Raw genomic sequence first — 22,232 nt, forward strand, 5'->3', positions numbered from 1 at the left:
TTGGGAGATGCACTCGGGTCATGAATGCTCCCAGGGATCCCGCGAAATGGCTGACACACCTCCTGACCTAACCTGCCAAAAAATTAGTGGGTCAGAATGGGAGAATCAAGAAGCCTCTCAGAGGCTGAATAAGGCCACTCACAAATTGAAAAAGAAAGATTATCGATAGATTTTAATGTCAAGAAATTCTGTCACTATTTATATGATATGCACTTTACCATTGTTCCTCTTTATCAAGTTGCTCTTTGGTCTTTTTAAAGAAGACAAGGCTATTCCACATCGGCAAGAATTCAACATTAGCTGTTAAATCTGTCCACCTATGAATATTCATTCAAGCACTGATCTGGAACATACATCGCGAATGTGGATGCAGTTAGCTGCCAACCATTACAATAAAGTGTTACAGCTGCTCCAGTACCACAGGAAATTGTCATGGCATTGAATCTTTTGACTGGTTACCAGTCTCGGCAAAGCAAATCAATTATTGGATCAGTCAGGATCCACTTCTGTCCAAAGTGAGACACAAGGTTGGGCCAGTAAGCCAGTTTCTGAAGAAATGAAACCATTTATTACTAGCAAGGATGAATTAAGTTGCCCGGGTGGCACCATGCTCTGGGGAGCAAGCTTAGGCAGAGAGTCAACTCTAATGCAATTACAGTGTTCATCCAAGCAACGCAAAGATGAAGTTGCTCACCAGAAGTATGGTAGCCTGGCATTGAGCAGTATTAATTGCAACAAGATTGCCTGCTGCAGCCCCACTGAGAATGGCCTGGCTGGCCATGGATATGAATCCATATTGATTATGTTGGTCCATTTATGGGCACAATGTTTCTGTTTATTGTTGATACACACTCTAAGTGGATGGACATTTCTGGGGCAAAGTTTCCTACATTGCACGCTACCACTGAAAGGAAATGCCAATGAATTTCCACCTACAGAGTTCCAGAAGCCACAGTGTCTGACAATGGAACAGTATTCACAAGTGCTAAGTTTCAAAACTTCACCATACTTAATGTTATAAAGCACATTAGAAAATGTGTCTTATCACCCAGTCTCCAATAGACTAGCTGAGTGGGTTGTCCAAATGTTTAAGTCTCACCTAAAGAAGGAGTCAGGAGGAACAGTGTGATTTAAACAAACTGAGTGAGTGGGCAAATGTATGGCAAATGCAGTGTAATATGGATAAATGTGATGTTATACACTTTGGTAGCAAAAACAGGAAGGTAAATTATTTTCTGAATGGCTATAGATTGAGAGAGATGAAGATGCAACGCGACCAGGGTTTCCTCATAAGTGTTTGCACATAGGTGCAGCAGGACGTGAGTGCAATTGAGTCCGTTAGGATTACATTCTCCAGAGTCCAGAAGAATGAGGAGAAAAATCTATAAAATTTTAACACAACTACACAGGGTAGATGCAGGAAACATGTTCCCAAAGTTGTGGGAATCTTGAGCAAAGGGTCACAGTCTGAGGATATGGGCTAAACCTTTTAGGACTGAAATGAGGAGAATTTCTTCACCCAGAGAATGGTCACCCTGTGGAATTAGCTCCACAGAAAGCAGTTCAGGCCAAAATATTGTATGTTTTCAAGAACAAGTTAGATATAATTCTTAGGGTGAAGGGAATCAAAGGATATGGGGGAAGGCAGGATCAAGTTACTGAATTGGATGATCAACCATGACCATAATGAATGGCACAACAGGTTGGAAGGGCTGAATGGCCTACTCCTGCTCCTCTTTTCTATGTTTCCACCCCCGGAGACCAGAATTTCATGCTACCTTCTTGGCTACCAGACCATTCCACATGCAACAGCGGAAGTCATGCCAGCAGAGTAGTTAATGAACCTTCATCTCAAAGCAAAACTGAGCCTCATGTTTCCAAACTTGCAGGGAAGAGAAGAGCCAAAGCAGTCAGAATGCAAGTCATGATTCATGTAAGTCAACATAATCATTTAAGATGGATGGCACTGTGTATCTGAGGAATTTTGGTACTGGGTCAATTTTCACAGTAACTTCATTGCAGTGTTAATGTAAGCTGACTTGTCACTAATAAATAAACTTTATTTTGGTCCCTGGAATCATTGTCTCTGAAACTGGATCCTTGTCTTAAAAAGTGAACGAAAAAGGAAAGACTGGCCAAAAAACATTGAGGACTGAAAAGAATGAATGGTTAATTTTAATTGTAATCTTGAGAGAGTTCCTAATAGCCAGATTTCATCTTTAAAAGGTCAGTTAAAAACTCGACTCTATGTCTTATTCAATAACTTATAGGGATATTTTCCTGGGATGTGATTTGTCAGTTCAGAATGTTTTCAAGGTTGATGAGGTATTCACAAGACAGTCAATTAGTTGTTATTGAACATGATCTGTTAGCATTGGATTATTAGGAAGGAAACCATCAAGTAGGGGTTTGTATTCTTAAATCAGATTTGAGTTCAATATCTTGTTCAAGTAGGATGGCAACCTTGTTACTTCAATAGAGTGCATGCTTTGCATCATTGTCATGACTGAAATTGCTGTCGGGTGACCATCTCAAAGGGCAGAGCAGTGTTTGCACAGAAATTGCAAAGAGGCTTAAATTGACAGGAATGTTTGGACAATGGATCATAACATAAGAACATAAGAAATAGGAGCAGGAGTAGGCCATCAAGCCCCTCGAGCCTGCCCCGCCATTCAATAAGATCATGGCTGATCTGTCGTGGCTCAGTTCCACATTCCCGCCCTCTCCCCATAACCCTTAATCCCCTTGCCGATCAAAAACCTATCAACCAGCGTCTTAAAAATATTTAGCGAGGCAGCCTAGGATCATTTTGCATCAAAGTTGGTTACTTTGTGATTTGTATTTTTTTAGTGGATTAGCGTATTAATCGCTTCGCAGTCTTTTGGCTAAGATCAAGTGTAGTATCGGCATGCTGTGCTTGGTTGAAGTCATGAGGTAACACTTTAGCTTCATTTGAAGCAATTTTTAAAAGTGGCATCTTGGCCTTTTGGCTAAGATGCAAATGAGATCAAGCCTTGGAGGAGGAGCTACACCTACTCCAATCAGCTTGGGATCATGTAGATCAAGCCCAAGACAGGAGGTGAGAGCCTTGGATCAGGAATGTCTCAACTTGTTGACACTTTGAATTGGACTTGATTTGATTGGATTGGAATAAAAACAAAAAAAAATTTAGGAATTGCTAGGCAGAAAAGAATGACAAACTTGGTCTTGTTTATCTACCAGTACCTTGGTAGTTGTGAGATACAATAACAGATCGTTCAGTCACCATCGATATATGTGCATTGACACTTTCTGAGAAAGTTTCTGAGACTAAACCCTTTTGCATATCTTGGCTGATGAACTGATGGGTCATCCATGGAGAAAGTCATCAGATACAAAAGAAGACAGATGAAGGCAACATGTGTCCCTTTTTCACTGCAGTAATTGCCATATTCAGGGAAGTTTTTAAAAGGATAACTCTTCCAGTGGCTTAGTGGGGTGAGGGAGTGTTTTGAGAGAGTGGGTTGGGGTTAGTCAAGTAACAGATGAAACCATGGACAAGCTGGTGGATTGCCCAGATTAGTCCATTCCTCGGGACGGTGCGGGGTGGGGGGGTGCAGTGCGTGCTGATTGCTAATGCATGTGATAGTGGTTTGTCTAAGATAGGGTAGAGTAAAGGATCAGGGTAGCTTGATCATTGTTTCATGCCTGCCATCTGACTAATCCTGATCCACTCATTCAAATCACCCACTCACCTCATTAACCGAAGCTTTCCCTGATGCAATTTTTCAAAGCGAGCTGGACCTTTTGGATAAGTTGAAGCTTTGGGTCAAGTGAGAGATGGGGTGCAATACCTCATCCTGTTAGCATGCATCATGCTTAATCAAGCCCAAGATGGGATGCAATGTCTTTTCAGCTTAGGTCTGGTTTGCCACTCATGTGGGGACCATGACTGGCCTTAATTTAGAATCACTGAAAGACGACAATCCTGACAGAGGCCATTTAGTCCACCCATAATGATGTTAGAGAAGGAGTTCCAGGATTTTGACCCAGCAGTAGCTGGGCACAGCAGAATTTCTATGGGGTGCTGACATGCAACTCCCAATTTACAGTCCATTCACAATCTGGCTATCAGAAGATCTGGGACAACGATGCAGGAGTTATGTATGCATATCAATCAATCCCTAGCACTAGATCCAGACATTCAACAGATGTGCTACCACCATTTTCATACTGATATGTTTCATGGTATGTAATTTCCCCACCGTAGAAATGCAGGAAACTGCACTGTGCATCTAAATTAGGCTTCAACGTTGCTATAAAGTTTTTGCTGAAACTCAATAGCACAAATGAGGTATGAATTATTGGCTCAAGAATTTAGCATTCCTTATAGGTCAGGAGAAGTAGACTTGCCTCCAACTCTTCAAGCAAATCTTCCATCAAAGTAGTTAGCACTGCTGCCTCAGAGCGCCAGGGACTCAGGTTCAATTCCCAGCTTGGATGAATGTCTGTGTGGAGTTTGCACGTTCTCCCTGTATCTGCATGGGTTTCCTCCAGGTGCTCCAGTTTCCTCCCACAGTCAGAAAGACATGCTGGTTAGATGCATTGGCTATGCTATATTCTCCCTCAGTGTACCCAAACAGGTGCTGAAGTGTGGTGACGAGCGGATTTTTGCAGTAGCTTCATTGCAGTATTAATGTAAGCCTATTTGTGACTAATAAATAAAAACTTTAATCTTCCCACTGTCAATTGGAACTGCTCTCTTCCTCTTACCTCACATGCAGAACTACCCCCAACTTCTGATCTCCAGCAATCCCTCCTGATTGTCTCATTTTCCTCCTCCCTCTTCTGAAGCACTGATCTCAGACCCAGAATCTCATGGGATCCAGGATGGGGTAACCAATTCGATACAAAATTGGCTTGACAACAGAAGGTGGTTGCAGAAGGTTGTTTTTCAAACTAGATCCTATGACCAGCAGTGTGCCTGAGGGCTCGGTGCTGGGTCAACTGTTATTTGTCAGTTATATTATTGATGTGAATGATAATTTAGGAGGCGTGGTTAATAAGTTTGCAGATGACACCACATTGGTGACATAGTGGAGAGTGTTATCTAGAATTGCAATGAGATCTTGATCAATTGGGCCAATGGGCTGATGAATGGCAGATGCAATTTAATTTAGATAAATGTGAGGTGATGTATTTTGATAGATGGAACCAGGGCAGAACTTACTCAGTTAATGGTAGGGCACTGGGGATAGTTATTAAACAAAGGGATCTAGTGGCACAGGTTCATAACTCCTTGAAAGTAGAGTCACAGGTGAACAGGGTGGTGAAGAAAGCATTTAGCATGCTTGGTTTCATCTGTCAGAATATTAAATACAGGAGTTGGGACATCTTGTTGAAGTTTGTTGTGAAGTTGCGTATGTAAGGTTAAAAATGTAGTACTTGACAAATGTAAATAGTGAAAAAAAGCTAAAAAAGAAATTGTATAGCATTGTCTCTTTAAAAAGCAGGTGTCCTTTTTTAAAAAAAATTCCAATTCAATCAAATCAAGTCCAATTCAGAGTCTCAACAAGTTGAGACATTCCCAATCCAATCTGACAATACAGGGCTCTCACCTGCTGTCTTGGGCTTGATCTACATGTTCCAAGCTGATTGGAGTAGGCATTGCACCTTCTCCAAGGCTTGATCTCATTTGCATCTTAGCCAAAAGGCCGAGATGCTGCTTTTAAAAATTGCTTCAAATGAAGTTAAAATGTAACCTAATGACTTGATCTTAGCCAAAAGGCCCAGAGGCATAGATTTTAAATTGCAGACTGCGGAACCTGATTTTTTCAACATTTGTATCAAAGCCGAGCAGTCAGTGTGTCAACATAACAAAACAGGCTTTGAATTGGACCAATGAGTTTAAAGCCAGCGCACAGAGACACAGTACCAATGGATTCAGATGTGAGGGTTGTTGACAGCCTCAAACCATTCAGCTCACAGGAATATTGTGAGGTAATTTCAGGTATATAAGCCCTGACAAGGGGAGGGACGGGGGGGGGGGGTAACTGTCAGCGTATGCTTGCCACCTCTTGAGTCAGAAAGAGAGAAGGTGAGGCTCTCATGTAAATCCTGCAGTTTCATGCATGTCTTCATAAAAAGACCATCTAAAGAGAGAGAGAAACCAATACAGAATGTGTTCCAACAAGAGCATCACTGAAGAAAATTTGTACTTCCAAAAGACATCCCATAGAAATCATAGAACCCTACAGCGCAGAAAGAGGCCCTTCGGCCCATTGAGTCTGCACCAACCACAATCCCACCTGGGCCCTACCCCCAAATATTTTACCTACTAATCCCTCTAACCTAAGCATCCTAGTGCACTAAGGGGCAATTTTAACATGGCCAATCAACCTAACCTGCACATCTTTGGACCGTGGGAGGAAACCGGAGCACCTGGAAGAAACCCACACAGACATGAGGAGAATGTGCAAACTCCACACAGACAGTGACCCAAGCCGGGAATCGAACCCAGATCCCTGGAGCTGTGAAGCAGCAGTGCTAACCACTGTGCTACCATGCCACCCTGGTTGTAAATTGTTTGAGAATGACTCAATTTTGTAAGAATTTATTTTGTTATTCTTGAATTAGTCTTGTAAAATTTGAACAACATTCTTTGGGATATTATTCAGTTCGTTAATTGTTTTAATAAGGTTGTCACCGCTTTTAAGAAATAACATCTGTTAATTGTTCATGATGGAGAGTGTCAGATCCTGCTTTAATTTACCAAAAGCAGGAACTTCCTACTACCTCACACACACTCATATAAGATAATGAGGTAAGGTGTATCCCTTTGGGTGGTTCCAAAATCCAGCAGAAGGAAAATCACCTCGGCATCATAACAAGTTAAACAAGACATCGTTAAGGCCACAGTTGGAATAATGTGTACAGTTCAGGTTATCCTATTATAGAAATGATATTATTAAACTAGAAAGAGTGCAGAAAAGGTTTATTTGGATGCTACTGGGGCTTGATGATTTGAGTTACAAGGAGAGGCTGGATAGACTGGAACTTTTTTCCCCTGGAGCATAAGAGGCTTAGGGGTGCTGTCTATAAAATAATGAGGGGCACAGGTAAGTTAGGTAGATAGTTAACTTCTTTTCCCACAGATAGGGGAGACTGAAACCAGAGGGCACATTTTTAAGGGGAGGGCAGGAATACGAAAGGTTCCAGAGGGGCAATTTTTTCACATAGATGGTGGTGAATGGACCAAGCTGTCAGAGGCGGCAATAGAGGCGGGTACCATTTTGTCTTTTAAAAAGCATTTAGACAGTTACATGGGTAAGATGGGAATAGAGGGATGTGGGCCAAACGCAGACAATTGGGAATAGCTTAGTGGTAAAAGCCAGGCAGCATAGGCAAGTTGGGTTGAAGGGCTTGTTTCCATCCTGTAAATCTCTATGACTCTAGGAGGTATAAATGGGAAATATTATAATTTTCCAAATAAAGACATATTCAAATATAATATGCACTCCATTTTTCATTAGTAAAATGTCAGATTTGCCTGACTGTCACGCATAATAGACACCTAGGGGACAATTCTCCCATTCTAATCACATTGGAAACCAACAGGAAAAACAGGCAAGTAGTTTTAATCTTATTTTAATGTTATTTGAATGTCATTATCAGGCCCAGGACTGAATTCTCTGGGCCCAATAGCATCTCCCACCCCGCCAGTACAATTTCACTCCAGCAGTGTTTAGAGTAGCTCCCCACATTCGGGGAACTAACAGAAGACCCTGCTGGAGTGAAGGAGGAACAATTGCGACCCCCCAGAAGGTCGTGCATTGGGGATAGTTTCCTCTGGGCATGGATACCCTTGCAATGCCAGCCTCTGCTTCCTGGAATTGTCCAAGGGACACCTTGGCACTGCCCACTGGGCATTGGGCAGTGCCAAGGCTGCAGGGCTCAGGGGGCAGGACCGTGGTGCGATTGGTGGGGGTGGAGGAACCACTCTGCGTCTTTTCCCAATGGTAGGGGAGTCTAAAACTAGAATGCGCAGGCTTAAGGTGAGAGGGGAGAGATGCAAAAAGGCCAGAGGTGCAATTTTTTCACTCAGAGGGTAGTAAGTGTCTGGGTTGAGCTGCCAGCGGCAGTAACAGGGGTGGGTACAATTTTGTCTTTCAAAAAGCATTGAGGCAGTTACATGGGTACGATTGGTAAAGAGAGATATGGGCCAAACATGGGCAATTAGGAACAGCTTAGTGGTAGAAACTGGATGACATGGACATGTTGAGCCATCGGCCTATTTCCATGCTGCAAGTCTCTATGACTTCCCACTCCAACCCTCCCTCCTTCCCCATCCCACTCCTCCCCCCCGCCACATATATACACACACACACACACACATACACCTAGTTGTACTTCCCATTACCCCCAATAATCCATAATATTCAGCTTTTCCTCTCCCAATTTCTGTCTCTTCCTCGTCTTAAGCCACGATCATGAGCACTTGCTCCTCCCATTAAAAGTCTCCAGCTGTGTCCTCTAGCCCCTAGTTTTCACATCTGGCAGTCTGTCAATTTGCCCAACTGCCGGGTGGGAAACAAGAAATAACTGATCATGAGTGCCTGTTCTAAATCCAGCAGAGCCCTCCATGCTTATAATCTTAAAGAGCTCTCTCTCTGGTTTTATCCTTCCTTGCACTTTCCCTGCCTCCCTGTGACCGTTGGAGCTTTTGGTTCTGTGAAAGCTTACTTGAAGTGCCCCCATGTCTTGTGATTCTACTTTTCAGGTTGATGTTTAAAATCATGAAGCATTTCTTGCAGCTCACTGATGCAACCTTTCAATAATTGAAGAATCATTTTGCACTATATTGACTAAAAGTGGATAGGGCAATACTGCACTGCAATGTAACCTGACTGCAATGACCGATGGAACAAACTGACAACTCAAAGTTAATAACATAAAAGATCTGGTGATGGAGTGCAGAGGACATCCGATTTCTGTTAGTCTCACAGGTTAATCTAATCGTGATTGATTTTTAACAACATAAGAAATGGAAGTAGCAGTAGGCCATAAAGCCACTCAAGTTGATCCATCATTCATTATGATTTTGGCTTACCTCTGACCTTCATTCCATTTTCCTGCCAATTCCTATACACTTCAATTCCATTAGAATTCAAAATTAATTGATTTTAGGCTTGAATAGCAGAGTATCCACAGTCTCTTCATTAGCGAATCACAAAATGTTTCCTCATTTCAGTCATAAACAATGAACCTTTTACCCTGAGACTATGCCCCCTAATTCTAACAGCTCTAAGCTGGTGAAACAACTGATCAGTGTCTATCCTCTCAAGCCTTCTCACTACCTTATAAGCCCTGGAACAGGTGAATGAATGAGTGCAGGGGCACAAGGGCTCATATATATAAGACATAGTGCTCAGGTATGTAGATCTCAAGCCTTGCATTTCATGCGCCTGTAGCAAAGGATTAATGCAGTGTTATTGCATTTCCTTCCAATTAGTGCTGCTTTTTAAGAGTTTATTTATGCTCTGTTTTCTTCAATGAGGTGGAAATGATGGACTAAGCCATGTACAGTTGGCATGTCAGTTTTGCCAATGTTGGCAATAAAGGAAGGAAACAAGGAAGGAACAGTATGGTTGTAGAAAGATAAGGGTTTATTATTATGATTCAAACTGAACCATGCTATGAGAAGCAACAATGTACAAGTGTGTCCTGAGGCATTTCTTGCACAAAGCTCTTGGAAATTACCTGTTGTTCATTGGGTCCTTTGTCTTGCACTATCCAATCGGCAGCTCTCATCACATTGTCCAATGGTGTATCACAATGCACAAGATCCTCATTGTTCAACATCTCCTCATCTGTTGTGCAGTGCACAGCGAACAACAATGATATGCAAGACCCCGGCTGGAGCCTACTGAACAGCTCCATTTGATCAATGATGGTGCGTCAATTGCAACTTCAGGAGTCCCATGACCTGTTTGATGGTTGTTCAAGTTACCCCACGGCAGGTCTTATATCTCTCTGGATCCACCCCTCAAAAGGTAGAAGCAGTGATATTTTCTGTGGGAAGCTTTTGGTTGCCAGTATATATCAGTGAAGTCGGCCAGTGCATGGAAAAGTATGGCAATTGTGACTGCCGAAGTATGTATGCTTTTGGCTGTTTCCCAGGAATTATGCATGCAACTGGAGAATCAGTTTTCTGTGACTGCAAAACTGTTGTGCATTCAGCAAATGGAAGCCCTTCCTGTTGTTGGAGGCCACTAGTTGATTTGCTGGATCTTTACTGGTGACAGGCCCAGTGTCAATCACATAATGCACCTGGGAGAATCCACTATTGGCCCCACATCCAATGAACTTTGCTTGACTGTCTGGATCAGTATAGTGTTACACATAGTATCCGACATCTTTACATAGGGCACTGGCCAACCAGAGTGTGAATTTACTAGATTTGGTAAAGTGCAGGGAGTCAACATTAACTAATAAACTCATGGTGAAGTTTATGTAGGCAGCAGTGATCATGATATGAATGAATTTCAGATTCAGTTGAGGAAGAGAAGATTGGATCTAAGGTATTAAACTTAAATGTGGGCAATAATGAGGGTGGGAAGGCAGAGCTAATTAAAGTGAACTAAGAAATAAGAGATAGGTCTGTAGGAATGCAGTGGCAAACATTTAAAAAAAGTAATTCAGAACATTCAGCAAGTATGCATTCCAGGGGAGAGAGACTCTAGGGAAGGACTTACCAGTTGTGGCTAACTAAGGAAGTTAAAAATAGTATCAAATTGAAAGAGAGAATGTGCAGTTCTGCAAAAATGATTGGCAGACCTGAAGACAGTATGTAAGGAACAGCAAAGAATGACTTAAAGATTAATAAACAGGGTGAAATTAGCATGTGAGAGAAAACTGGGTAGAAATAAAAACAGAAGTAAGAGTTTCTACATGTATGTGAAAAGGAAAAGAGTTGGTAAACTGAAGACTGATTCTATCAAGAATAAGTCATAGAATCGCTACTGAAGGAGGCCAATTGACCCATTGAGACTGCACTGACTCTGACAGAGCATCTTACCCAGACCCTCTTTCCACTCTATCTCTGTAACCCCACACATATACCCTGCTAATCCCCTTAACCTACGCATTCTGGAACACTAAGAGGCAATTTAACAATCCACCTAACCTGCACATTTTTGGACTGCATAAGGAAAATTGAGCACCCGGAAGAAACCCACACAGATACGGGTGGAATGGGTAAACTCCATGCAGACAGTCACCCGAGACTGGAATCAAACCCGGGCCCATGCAGCACGTATAAAGGCAACATAATAGTCAAAATTGCATTTATATGGATTGGCTTGATAGACTATTACTGCTGGATACAGAATGTTTTTTCCCTCCAAAGTACTTGAAATTCAGTAATGTATATCTTAAGCCCGATATTGGACTAATCTAAAAGTTTTTTCACTAGGCAGATGCTTAGCTATAACTCATGGCAACAATTTAACATACAGTGCAATCACAATGATGACTTCCATAAAAGACCTTGCAAGTTGAGGCCTGTTCATCTGAAATAGAGGCTATAAATTTACTTGGCATTTCAGAACTTCCAAGCTTCATCTGGAGATTAGCCAATGTCAAGGCACAGTTTTGCTCAAAGGCCATTACACTAGAGCCTTTTACATGCACATTCTAAATTTTACTTTTAATAATACAATATTCCATTATTGAAAAATATATGAGAAGGTGAAAAGAGATAAATTACTCCCCGATGTGCAGCATTTTCAACAATGGTCAAAAGCTATAGTAACCTGGTTTTTCTGAATTGCTCCAATTGTGTACAGCTGATCTAAATCTGTATGATGTAATTACATCATGAAGTTAAACAGTACATTAGTTATGAAGAGTCAACTGCAGAAACAATGCTGTTTGAAACATGCATGTTAAATCCTTCTAATATAGACAAGTCCTTATCCCTGTTGAAAAGCTGGTAGGGAAATCTAATGATGGCGTAATTATCAATAGGAAAAGATAAGATTCACATTAAAGCTACCCACCAAGACACTGGCCACAATCTTATCACCGTTCATGCTGGTGGGATTTTTCCATCCCACTGCAGTGAACAGAGATTTGGCTAGCTGCAAAATTCTCCAACCTCACCGTGGTGGGATAAGATCATGCCCACTGTTTATCATTCAGCTCCTTGATCTTCTGGACTGGCTTTGATCCATTAAATTGCAAAGACTGCTTCCTGCAACCTGGAGAAACATATGCAAAGGCCCACACTTTTGCTCAGGCTGGATTTGTGCAGCATGCAGGAACAGAGCTGTTCCTCACAGTCCCACTAAATTAAATTTCAACTTATTTTTCAATTTTACTCTACAGCCTAGTCGTCAGATGATATTGGCAGGAGTGTTCATAGCATGTGTTCCACTCACTTCAACTCAAACATGGCATTGGGGTCATCTTGCTGAATTTAAACATCCCTGTGGTAATGTGGTCCCTTTAAGCGAGCAACCTCTGGAGGCCACATGATTGGGCTGGGCCCTATGGAGAGACAGCATGGGAAACTGAGCCGATCAGGTGCAAAGGTATGTGTACTGAGTTTGGGGAGGAAACTCAGTTGTAGCCAGTGAGGGGGAGAGAGTAGATGTGTATGGAAATTCTGTCAGCCTTGTTTGTACATAAATATTGTTAGTAATAAGCCCTTTATAACTTGAAAACATAATGAATTGCCTTTGAGTTGGCATGCTGGCGACAAGGAAAAACTTTTGTTAATTGCCAGATGATTGCAGTTCGCAGATGGAGAGGGAGGAAAGTGAACTACAAAGAAGGTACATACACCATGTAAAAATGCCTTTAATTGGAAAGATTGAACTATTTGAGTCATCAGTGGAATACTGGGGACAGCGTTGTAAAAGGCTTGTTTACTTCTTTGTAGCTAATGAGATCACAGCAGAGGAAAAGCAAAAGGCAATATTACTCACAATTTGTGGCACACAAGCTTACAACCTAGTGAGAAGATTACATTGTCTGACACTCCAGACACACGCGGGGGCGATCTTACCAGAACTTGGCGGAGTGTTGGTTCCGACAAGGAAAATGGAGTGAATCTCACTGAAGGTTTTGGTGTAATTTCTGACCAAACTTGAGACTTGTGGCCATGAAATGTTTTGTCAATAAGAATAATGCCACACCTGCAGCAGTGTCCCTCTGATTCAGTCAGTACCGCTCCACTTGATTGCACCAATCCGCTGAGGAGCTGCAAGTAAATGGCTCCTTAGCACTCAGCACTACAGGGGATCCAGCCAAAAACCCGCACTGCATTTCTCAGAACCCAGGCGACTCAATGCACTGAGCAGGGTGTAAAGTATACCCAACGGTTCACACCCATTTGTGGTGGGAAAAGGATGCTGAAAGGAACAGCCCGAGAGAGGGGGCAGCAGAGCCCAAGAAGGGTATTACAGTACCAGAGGTGGAAGCTTGTTTTTCAACATAGAGGAGAGCACTCCCAAGAAACTTGCCGGTTCAGAAATTACGTGTGTTCCGATTGTAAAAGGAAGAGTCATTTACAAACATGGTGCAGAATGACGCAGTCAGGACAAAACTTGCAAAAAGGGGGTGTGGTGGTTAGCAGTGCTGCCTCACATCACCAGGGACCTAGGTTCAATTCCAGCCCTGGGTGACTGTGTGAAGTTTGCACATTGTCCCTGTGCCTATGGGCTATACCAGTATTTCCTCAAGGTGCTCAGGTTTCTTCCCACAGCCCAATGATGTGTAAGTTAGGTGGACCACCCATGGTAAATACACGTGGTTACGGGGATATCGCTGGGGAGAGAAACTGAGAATGGTAGTGGCCACAGTCAGAGAAGGCATTTTAATATTATCAGAAAGGTCTTTAACCACTGATATTGAATGATTCAGGAGCCATTTTGTCTATTTATTCAGGAGAGACATTGAAAACAAGAGGGGCAGGGATAGTTATTGTATTCTACAGAAACCAAACAGTTCAACTACCTGTTCTAGTAATTGAAAGTAACAGACCTTACTTCATGGATCAAGATTGGTTGAAGCAGATCAAAGAATCAGAGAAATATAGAATCCCTATAATGCAGAAGAAGGCCATTTGGTCCATCAATCCCATCCAGGCCCTATTCCCGTAACCCCATGTATTTACCCAGCTAATCCCGCTCACACTAAGAGTCAAGTTACCTTGGCCAATCCACCTAACCCACACATCTTGGGTGTGTTGGAAGAAACCTGATGGTTTCAGTTATAAGGAGAGGCTGGATAGACTGGGACATTTTTTTCCCTGGAGCAAAGGGAGACTTAGTGGTGATCTTATGGAGGTATATTAAATAATGAGGGATATTGGTCAGGTAGATCATCAACATATTTTCCCAATGGTAGAGGAATCTAAAATTAGAGGGCATAAGTTTAAAGTGAGAGGGGAGAGATACAAAAGGGTCCAAAGGAGCAATTTTTTCACACAAGAGGCGGCAACATCTGGAATGAGCTGCCAGCGGTAGTAGTAGAAGTGGGTACAATTTTGTCTTTTAACAGTTAGACAGTTACGTGGTTAAGATTGGCATAGAGGAATATGGGCCAAACATGGGCAATTTTGGACTAGCTTAATGGTAAAAACTGGGCGGCATGGACAAGTTAGGCCGAAGAGCATGTTTCCATGTTGTAAATCTCTGTGTCTGTAAGAAACTGGAGCACCCAAAGGAAACCCATGCAGACACAGGGAGAACATACAAACTCCACACAGGCTGTCACCCAAGGCCAGAATTCAACCCAGATCCCTGGCTTTGTGAGGCAGCAGTGCTAACCACTGTGCCACCCCTAAAATTAGACTGAATGGAAATATTAAACCAATGGGATGGAGGTTTTCAAGAGTGACTATGCAAATATCCGAGATTTTCTAAAAGGAATTTGATGAATAAAAGAAATTATAGCCAAAATTTATTTGAATCCCAAGGCAACACCAAAATTCTTTTGCCTCATGCAGTGCCTTATGAACTCCATCAAAAAGTTGACATAGTGTTTGGGAGACTTGGGGGGATATTAGAAAACCTGTATAGTTCTCTGGATGGGCTGCACCCATAATCCCTATCCTCAAACCAGATCGTAGTTTAAGAATCTGTGGAGATTGTAAATTAATGGTAAATCAAGGACCTCAGGTATTCAGAATCCCCATTCCTAGAACACAGGACTCCTATGCCAAATTAATAAGGGAGGAGGTGATGGCTTGGTGGTATTGTCACTAGCCTATTAATCCAATACTCAGCTAATGTTCTAGGGACCCAGGTTCAAATCCCATCATTGCAAATGATAGAATTTGAATTCAATAAAAAAAACCTGAAATTAAGAATTTACCGATGACCATGAAACCATTGTCAATTTGAATTTTGGTTCATTAAGGTCCTTTAGGGAAGGAAATCTACTCTCCTTGCCTGGTCTGGCTACTTGAGTTTTCAGAGCCACAGCAATGTGGTTGACTGTCAACTGCCCTCTGAACAAGGGCAACTAGGGATGGACAATAAATGCTGGCCAGCCAGTGATGCCCATGTCCTATGAATGAATAAATAAAAAAGCAGGGGCCCCGAAGTGCACCGAGTTAGATCTCAGTCATGCCTATCTGCAGTTGGATGAGGATTCCCAGAGGTTAGTTACAACACCACAAAGGGCTATAGTAACATACACATTTATCCTTTGGATCTGATCGGCCCGTGTCATTTTCCATTGTAGTTTATTGCAGGGTATTCCTAATGTAGTGGTAGCCTGGATGATGATTCTCATTTGGGAGCACCCTCTGATGAACACGTGGCAAGGTTCCAAGAAGATTTTAAAAAGTGGGCATCCATTTAAAACAAGAGAAATGGACTTTCTAGGTGGCTGAAGTTATCTATTTGGGTTTCAGAGAAGATGCATTTACGAGCATTTGGAGAGGTTTGACATGATCAGAAATAGTCAGCATGGTTTTGTCAAGGGCAGGTCGTGCCTTACGAGCCTGGTTGAGTTCTTCGAAAATGTGACTGAACACATTGACGAAGGAAGTGCCGTGGACGTAGTGTACATGGACTTCAGCAAGGCGTTTGATAAGGTCCCCCATGCAAGACTTCTTGCAAAGGTGAGAGGGCATGGGATCCAAGGGCCTTTGGCCTTGTGGATCCAGAACTGGCTTGCCTGCAGAAGGCAGAGAGTGGTTGTGGATGGGTCTTTTTCTGAATGGAGGTCAGTCACCAGTGGAGTGCCCCAGGGATCTGTTCTGGGACCCTTGCTGTTTGTCATTTTCATAAATGACCTAGATGAGGAAGTGGAGGGATGGTAAGTAAGTTCGCTGATGACACGAAGGTCGGTGGTGTTGTGGATGGTCTGGAAGGATGTCAAAAGTTGCAGCAGGACATAAATAGGGTGCAGGACTGGGCGGAGAAGTGGCAGATGGACTTCAACACAGATAAATGTGTAGTCGTCCATTTTGGCAGAACCAGTGGGATGAACGAGTACACTATCAAGGGCAGGAGTCTTAGTAGTGTTGAAGAGCAGAAGCCGGGTCCACAGGACTCTTAAATCGGCCTCGCAGGTGGAGGATGTGGTCAAGAAGGCGTATGGTGTACTGACCTTCATTAATCGAGGGATTGAGTTTAGGAATCGGGAGGTAATGCTGCAACTTTATAAGACCCTTGTCAGGCCTCATTTGGAGTACTGTGCGCAGTTCTGGTCACCTCACTATAGGAAGGATGTAGAAGCTATTGAAAGGGTACAGAGGAGATTTACAAGGATGTTGCCTGGACTGGGAGGCATGCCTTATGAAGTTAGGTTGAGGGAGCTGGGACTCTTTTCCCTGGAGAGATGAAGGTTGAGAGGCGACCTGATAGAAGTTTATAAAATGTTGAGTGGAATGGATAGGGTGGATTCTCAGAGGCTATTTCCCCGGGTTGAAATGGTCGCTACGAGAGGACACAGATTGAAGGTGCGGGGAGGCAAGTACAGAAGTGATGTTAGGGGTAAGTTTTTCACTCAGAGGGTGGTGAGTGAATGGAATCGGCTGCCATCAGTGGTGGTGGAGGCGAACTCGCTGGGGTCTTTTAAAAGACTTCTGGATGAGTATATGGAATTTAATGGGATTGGGGATTATAGATAGGTCTATTGATTGGTAGGTGTTGATGTGATTGGCGCAACTCATGGGCCGAAGGGCCTGTTTGTGCTGTAGTGTTCTATGTTCTATGTTCTATGCCAAAGGCCTACATCCTTTGGAGGATGAAGTTGAAGCCATTAAGAAAGTATCACAGCCTAAAAAAGTATTCGAGTTAAAAGCATTCTGAGGAATAGTAAACTATTAAGGTAGACTCTTACAAAATGGGGAATATTTTGAGCGCGCACTCTCCGTCTGTGAGAATGGCTGCTTGTGTTCAAAATCCAGAGAGCGCAATTCACACCAGCGAGTTTTTGAGTTCCGATCTTACTGGCTTCTCACTGGCGGATTGGCGTGAAACACACTCCAGGACTACAGAAAGCTTATTTTACTACACTAGTCTGTCATTAATGAACACTCTCTCTGGGACTTCCCTCCATTATTGGATATTCAGTGGGTACCAGCGTGATGTCATACTGGCGTCATTTACAACAGATTCACCTAGACTTGATCCTGTCATGGGGTCACCTCAGTGTGTATATATAGTCCCTGGGGGAGAGGGTCATGGCCAAGAAGTGACCTGACAATACCCTTGGGCACTGCCCCTTCTCACAGAGTGACACCATGCGCATGCTCATCTGGCAATGCAAACTGGCACTGACAATCTGTGTCAAGGGGCGGGCCTCAGTGGAAGCCTCGTTGGGGTGGGTTTTGTTTAGATATTGTGGTGTTTGGGGAGTTTGGGGCGAGGTGGGGGGGAGTGGGGGTGGGGTGGGTGGAGATGAGTATGATGTGGTGGAAGTGAGTGTTGGCTCAGATTGCTGGGTATTTGGTGGAGATGGGAAGGTGCCAATGACTTGGGGGAGGGGAGGAGGGCTGATGTTTGGGGGAGATGATATGTCATTGACTGGGAGCAGTAGGTAAATACTGACTCTGGACCAGGGTAGGGAGGGAAGCCCCGTCAGCCTCTATGGTGGGTTGGGAAGGAGGTTTATTCCTGTTATATTTGGGGTGCCCTTTGAAGATAGTGCCCTGATCTCTGTGTAGCCAGGTTTTGCAGGTGTGTTGAGGCCCATGCCCCCTTAACTTTTTTGGCCGAGTCTTGTAAGATCTGGAGAGAAAACCAATCATGCTAGTTCCCTTGCTGGAAACAACACTGTGCCATTTTTAGGTAAAATTTTACCCAGTGTGTATCCAATCTTAGTCTCACCTCACGAGCTTTTGACAAGGTATCAGCGATGGAAATGGGGAAACACAAAATTAAGCATTTGTCGAAGTAAAGCAAGTCTTACAGTCATCGGCACTACTTGTACATTTTAACCCAACCAAATATTGGTAGTTACCTGTGATGCATCACCATATGGAGTGAGAACAGTTTCGTCTCACAAGATGTCAGATGGAGTGGGAAGGCCAATTGCACTTGCACCAAGAACATTACCAGTTACTGAGAAAATGTATTCTCAGATTGACAAAGCAAGTCTGGTGATAACTTATACGGTGAAGAAGTTTCATATATATATATTATATATAGGTAGACATTTCACTATCATATCAGATCACAAACGGTTGCTTAATTCATTCCATAAGGATAAATCAATGCCACCAATCGTCTCTGTGAAGTACAGAGATGGGCTTTATTGCCAAAGGCTAACAGCTACTCTTTCCAGTACAGGCCACAGACATGATATCGAATTGCAGATGCAGTCAACTTCCTCCCTCTGCCGTAGACAGTAACTTTACCACCAAAACCCCACGAGATTATAAGACGTATGGTCTTAGGGTCCAAATAGTTGCCTTGGTGCTGCATTTGATAGAGACTGTCGGTTTCAGCAAAGGAAATCTTGGACTGAAAGGGATCCAGTATTATCAAAAGAGGAAATTTGTTATGTCAAATGGGATTTGCCAAGTTTGGTCAACACCTCCCCACCCAGCTTTCAATAGGTTAGCAGAATGAGCTATACACACGTTCAAATAATGGCAGAAAAAATAAGTTCATAGACCACTACCTTTATGTTTGCCAAGTTTTTTTGATGTCATATTGTAGCAAATTGTCAAAATTGTGGCAGATTGTGGCATTTTGGCTGATTGAACCAGGACAGGACTTACTCAGTTAATGGTAGAGCATTGGGAAGAGTTACAGAACAAAGAGATCTAGGGTTAAAAGCTCCTTGAAAGTGGAGTCACAGGTGGACAGGGTGGTGAAGAAGACATTCGGCATGCTTGGTTTCATCGGTCAGAACACTGAATACAGGAGTTGGAATGACTTGTTGAAGTTGCACAAGACATTGATGAGGCCACACTTGGAATATTGTGTGCAATTCTGGTTACCCTATTATAGAAAAGATATTATTAAACTAGAAAGAGTGCAGGAAAGATTTACTCGGATGCTACCGGGACTTGATGGATTGAGTTACAAGGAGAGGCTGGATAGACTGGGACCTTTTTCTCTGGAGCGTAGGAGGCTGGGGGGTGATCTTATCGAGGTCTATAAAATAATGAGGAGCATAGAGAAGGTAGATAGTCAACATCTTTTCCCAAAGGCAGGGGAGTCTAAAACTAGAGGGCATAGGTTTAAGGTGAGAGGGGAGAGATGCAAAAGTGTCCAGAGGGGCAATTTTTTCACACAGAGAGTGGTGAATACCTGGAACAAGCTGCCAGAGGTAGTAGTAGAAGCAGGTACAATTTTGCCTTTTAAAAAGCATTTAGACAGTTACATGGGTATGATGGGTATAGAGGGATATGGGCCAAATGCGGGCAATTGGGGTTAGCTTAGGGGTTTTTAAATAAAGGGTAGTATGGATAAGTTGGGCTGAAGGGCCTGTTTCCATGCTGTAAACCTCTATGACTCTATACAAGACCACGTTAAATGTGATTTACATCAGCTGAATTACGAAATGTGATGCTACTTATGGAGCCGTGTGAATTTAGTATTTCCAGATTTAGCGGGCAGAGTGGAGGCTAGGCAAGCCTCCCAGAAAGAAAACCACAACTCGGTAAAAAGGGATAGAGTTTTGATAGTTGATTATTTAATTCTGGCCAGCAACTTTGCAGCAGGACCAACATGGTAGTTGTGAAAATTGTGGAAAGAATAGGAAAGTTCTCTTACATTGCAGAGGTACAAGGGTGTTGTGCTAAAAAATATATGGATCATTTGTGGGAGAGAATTGGGCCTGACGTAGGAATCAGCAGGTATTTCCTGTGGTAGACTCATGTTCAGCAACTGCTGATACATGGATCCTGTTGTAAGTATGGAGCCGGGGCATCCATTGGGGTCTGAAAATGAGGGACAGTAGCTGCTGAAGAGAATCTTAACACTGGATTGGTGACTTTGCGACTGGCCACCCAAATGCATTACTCACCAAAGATCATTGAAACGTTCCTCTAGAGTTAAAGGTTTCCTGACCAACTGAATTGGTAGTGAGTTTCTCGTGAAGTGTTCCGAACATGTTGTGTCATGCATGCCTATGTTTAGCGGTGTTCATTTTGTTTCATTCATTGGTGAACTCAGGAATTAACTGGGGGGGAGGAGTGTGGTAATGTGATCCTTTTAAGGGGGTGACCCCTGAAAGCCATGTGATCGGGTCGCACTCTATGGAGAGGCACCATGGGAAGCCAAGCCAATCAGATGCAAGTTGCACATTCTGGGCTGGGGAAGGAACTTCAGTTGGAGCTAGGGAGGAGAAGAGAGAAGAGAAGATATGTATTGAGGTTCTGTCAGACCCCTGATCGTACATATATAAACATTGCTGGTTATAAACCTTTTACAACTTGAAGCCGCAACAATTCATCTTTGAAGTTATTACAATCCCCCTCAGCTGAAAATTACCTTCAGAAAGCTCAACTTTGTTTGATGTAACTGAATAGTTCTCCTTTTGAGATGCAACATATTTAAGACTTAAGTTCCATCTAATTTCCTTCTGGTTGCTCCTGAAACCATATCCTCACAACAGAGTTGAGGATAGAATTCACTTCTAGTGTTAGTGATTGAGGCAGAAACAATGTCAAAATTAAAGATTAGATAAGTGGAAGAAGCTAATATCAATAAAAAAGGATTAGAATTAGGATGAGCAAATGTGGTGGGAGTATGCATTTGCATGGAAGGTGAACACTAATATAGATTGTTGGAACAATTGATATATTTTTTATAACTTCAATGTATTTCTGCCCCTTCCAAACCAGTCTCAGCTCATCCTCTCTCCGAGCCCAAACTTTCTCTTCTCATCCATTACACCAACATAGACTGTATCCCAATCCATTGCACCATGTGGGGTGGCACAATGGTTAGCACTGCTGTCTCACAGAGCCAGGGATCTGAGTTCGATTCCTGGCTTTGGTCACTCTGTATGTGGAGCTTACACGTTCTCTCTATGACTGCATGGGTTTCCTCCAGGTGCTCTAATTTTCTCCCACAGTCCAAAAGGCTTTGGTCATGACAAATTCTCCCTCAGTGTACCCGAACAGGCACCGGAGTGTGTAATTTCATTGCAATGTAATGTAAGCCTACTTGTGACACTAAATTTAAAAAATCTGAACACATGAAGGATCCATGCCTTGTCTTACAGCAGTTCCAAATTATCCTTGTAGTTGTCTGAGTTGTGACTTCGCATCTAATAGAACAGCAACAGTCACCCTTGTCCAATCTGGGTCATGGTACATTCCATCTCCTGGACCGAGATCCCTTCCAACAACTTCATCAGCATTGTTGAGTACATAACCTTCAATTTCTGATGTAACACCTTTGAGGCAGTGGCCACAAGAACTGTTGTGGTTCAAGAAAACATCCTCAGTAAATCTCAGAATGTGGTTTTGCCAGATCTGGAGGACAAAATATATTTAACGAAATGGTATATTTAGAATTCTATGGCAAAACATGAAGATGAGGTTGGAATAAGCAGAGCATTGCTCCAATGCCCTGCCACCAGAACCTGATCAATTTATGTGTTCAATTTTAGCGTGGATAGAGGATTGGCTGTCAAATAGGGGGCAGAGAGTGGGGGTCAATGGGTGCTATTCGGATTGGCGGTTGGTGACTAGTGGAGTGCCCCAGGGATCGGTGCTGGGGCCTCAGCTATTTACCATTTATATAGATGATCTGGAGGAGGGAACCGAGTAT

The 22,232-nt window shown here is 42.9% G+C and overlaps 1 non-coding gene across 1 annotated transcript; it reads left to right on the forward strand.

Moving 5' to 3' along the window:
• Nucleotides 1-2,865: 2,865 nt before the first annotated feature.
• Nucleotides 2,866-3,065, forward strand: LOC145343580 (U2 spliceosomal RNA). The gene has a single exon (XR_013886737.1). It is a non-coding gene; the product is annotated as a U2 spliceosomal RNA (small nuclear RNA).
• The last annotated feature ends 19,167 nt before the right edge of the window (nucleotides 3,066-22,232 follow it).

Source organism: Carcharhinus amblyrhynchos, chromosome 5, assembly GCF_965287045.1.
Source record: "Carcharhinus amblyrhynchos chromosome 5, sCarAmb.v2.hapA, whole genome shotgun sequence".
In the NCBI taxonomy this organism is placed as follows: domain Eukaryota; kingdom Metazoa; phylum Chordata; class Chondrichthyes; order Carcharhiniformes; family Carcharhinidae; genus Carcharhinus; species Carcharhinus amblyrhynchos.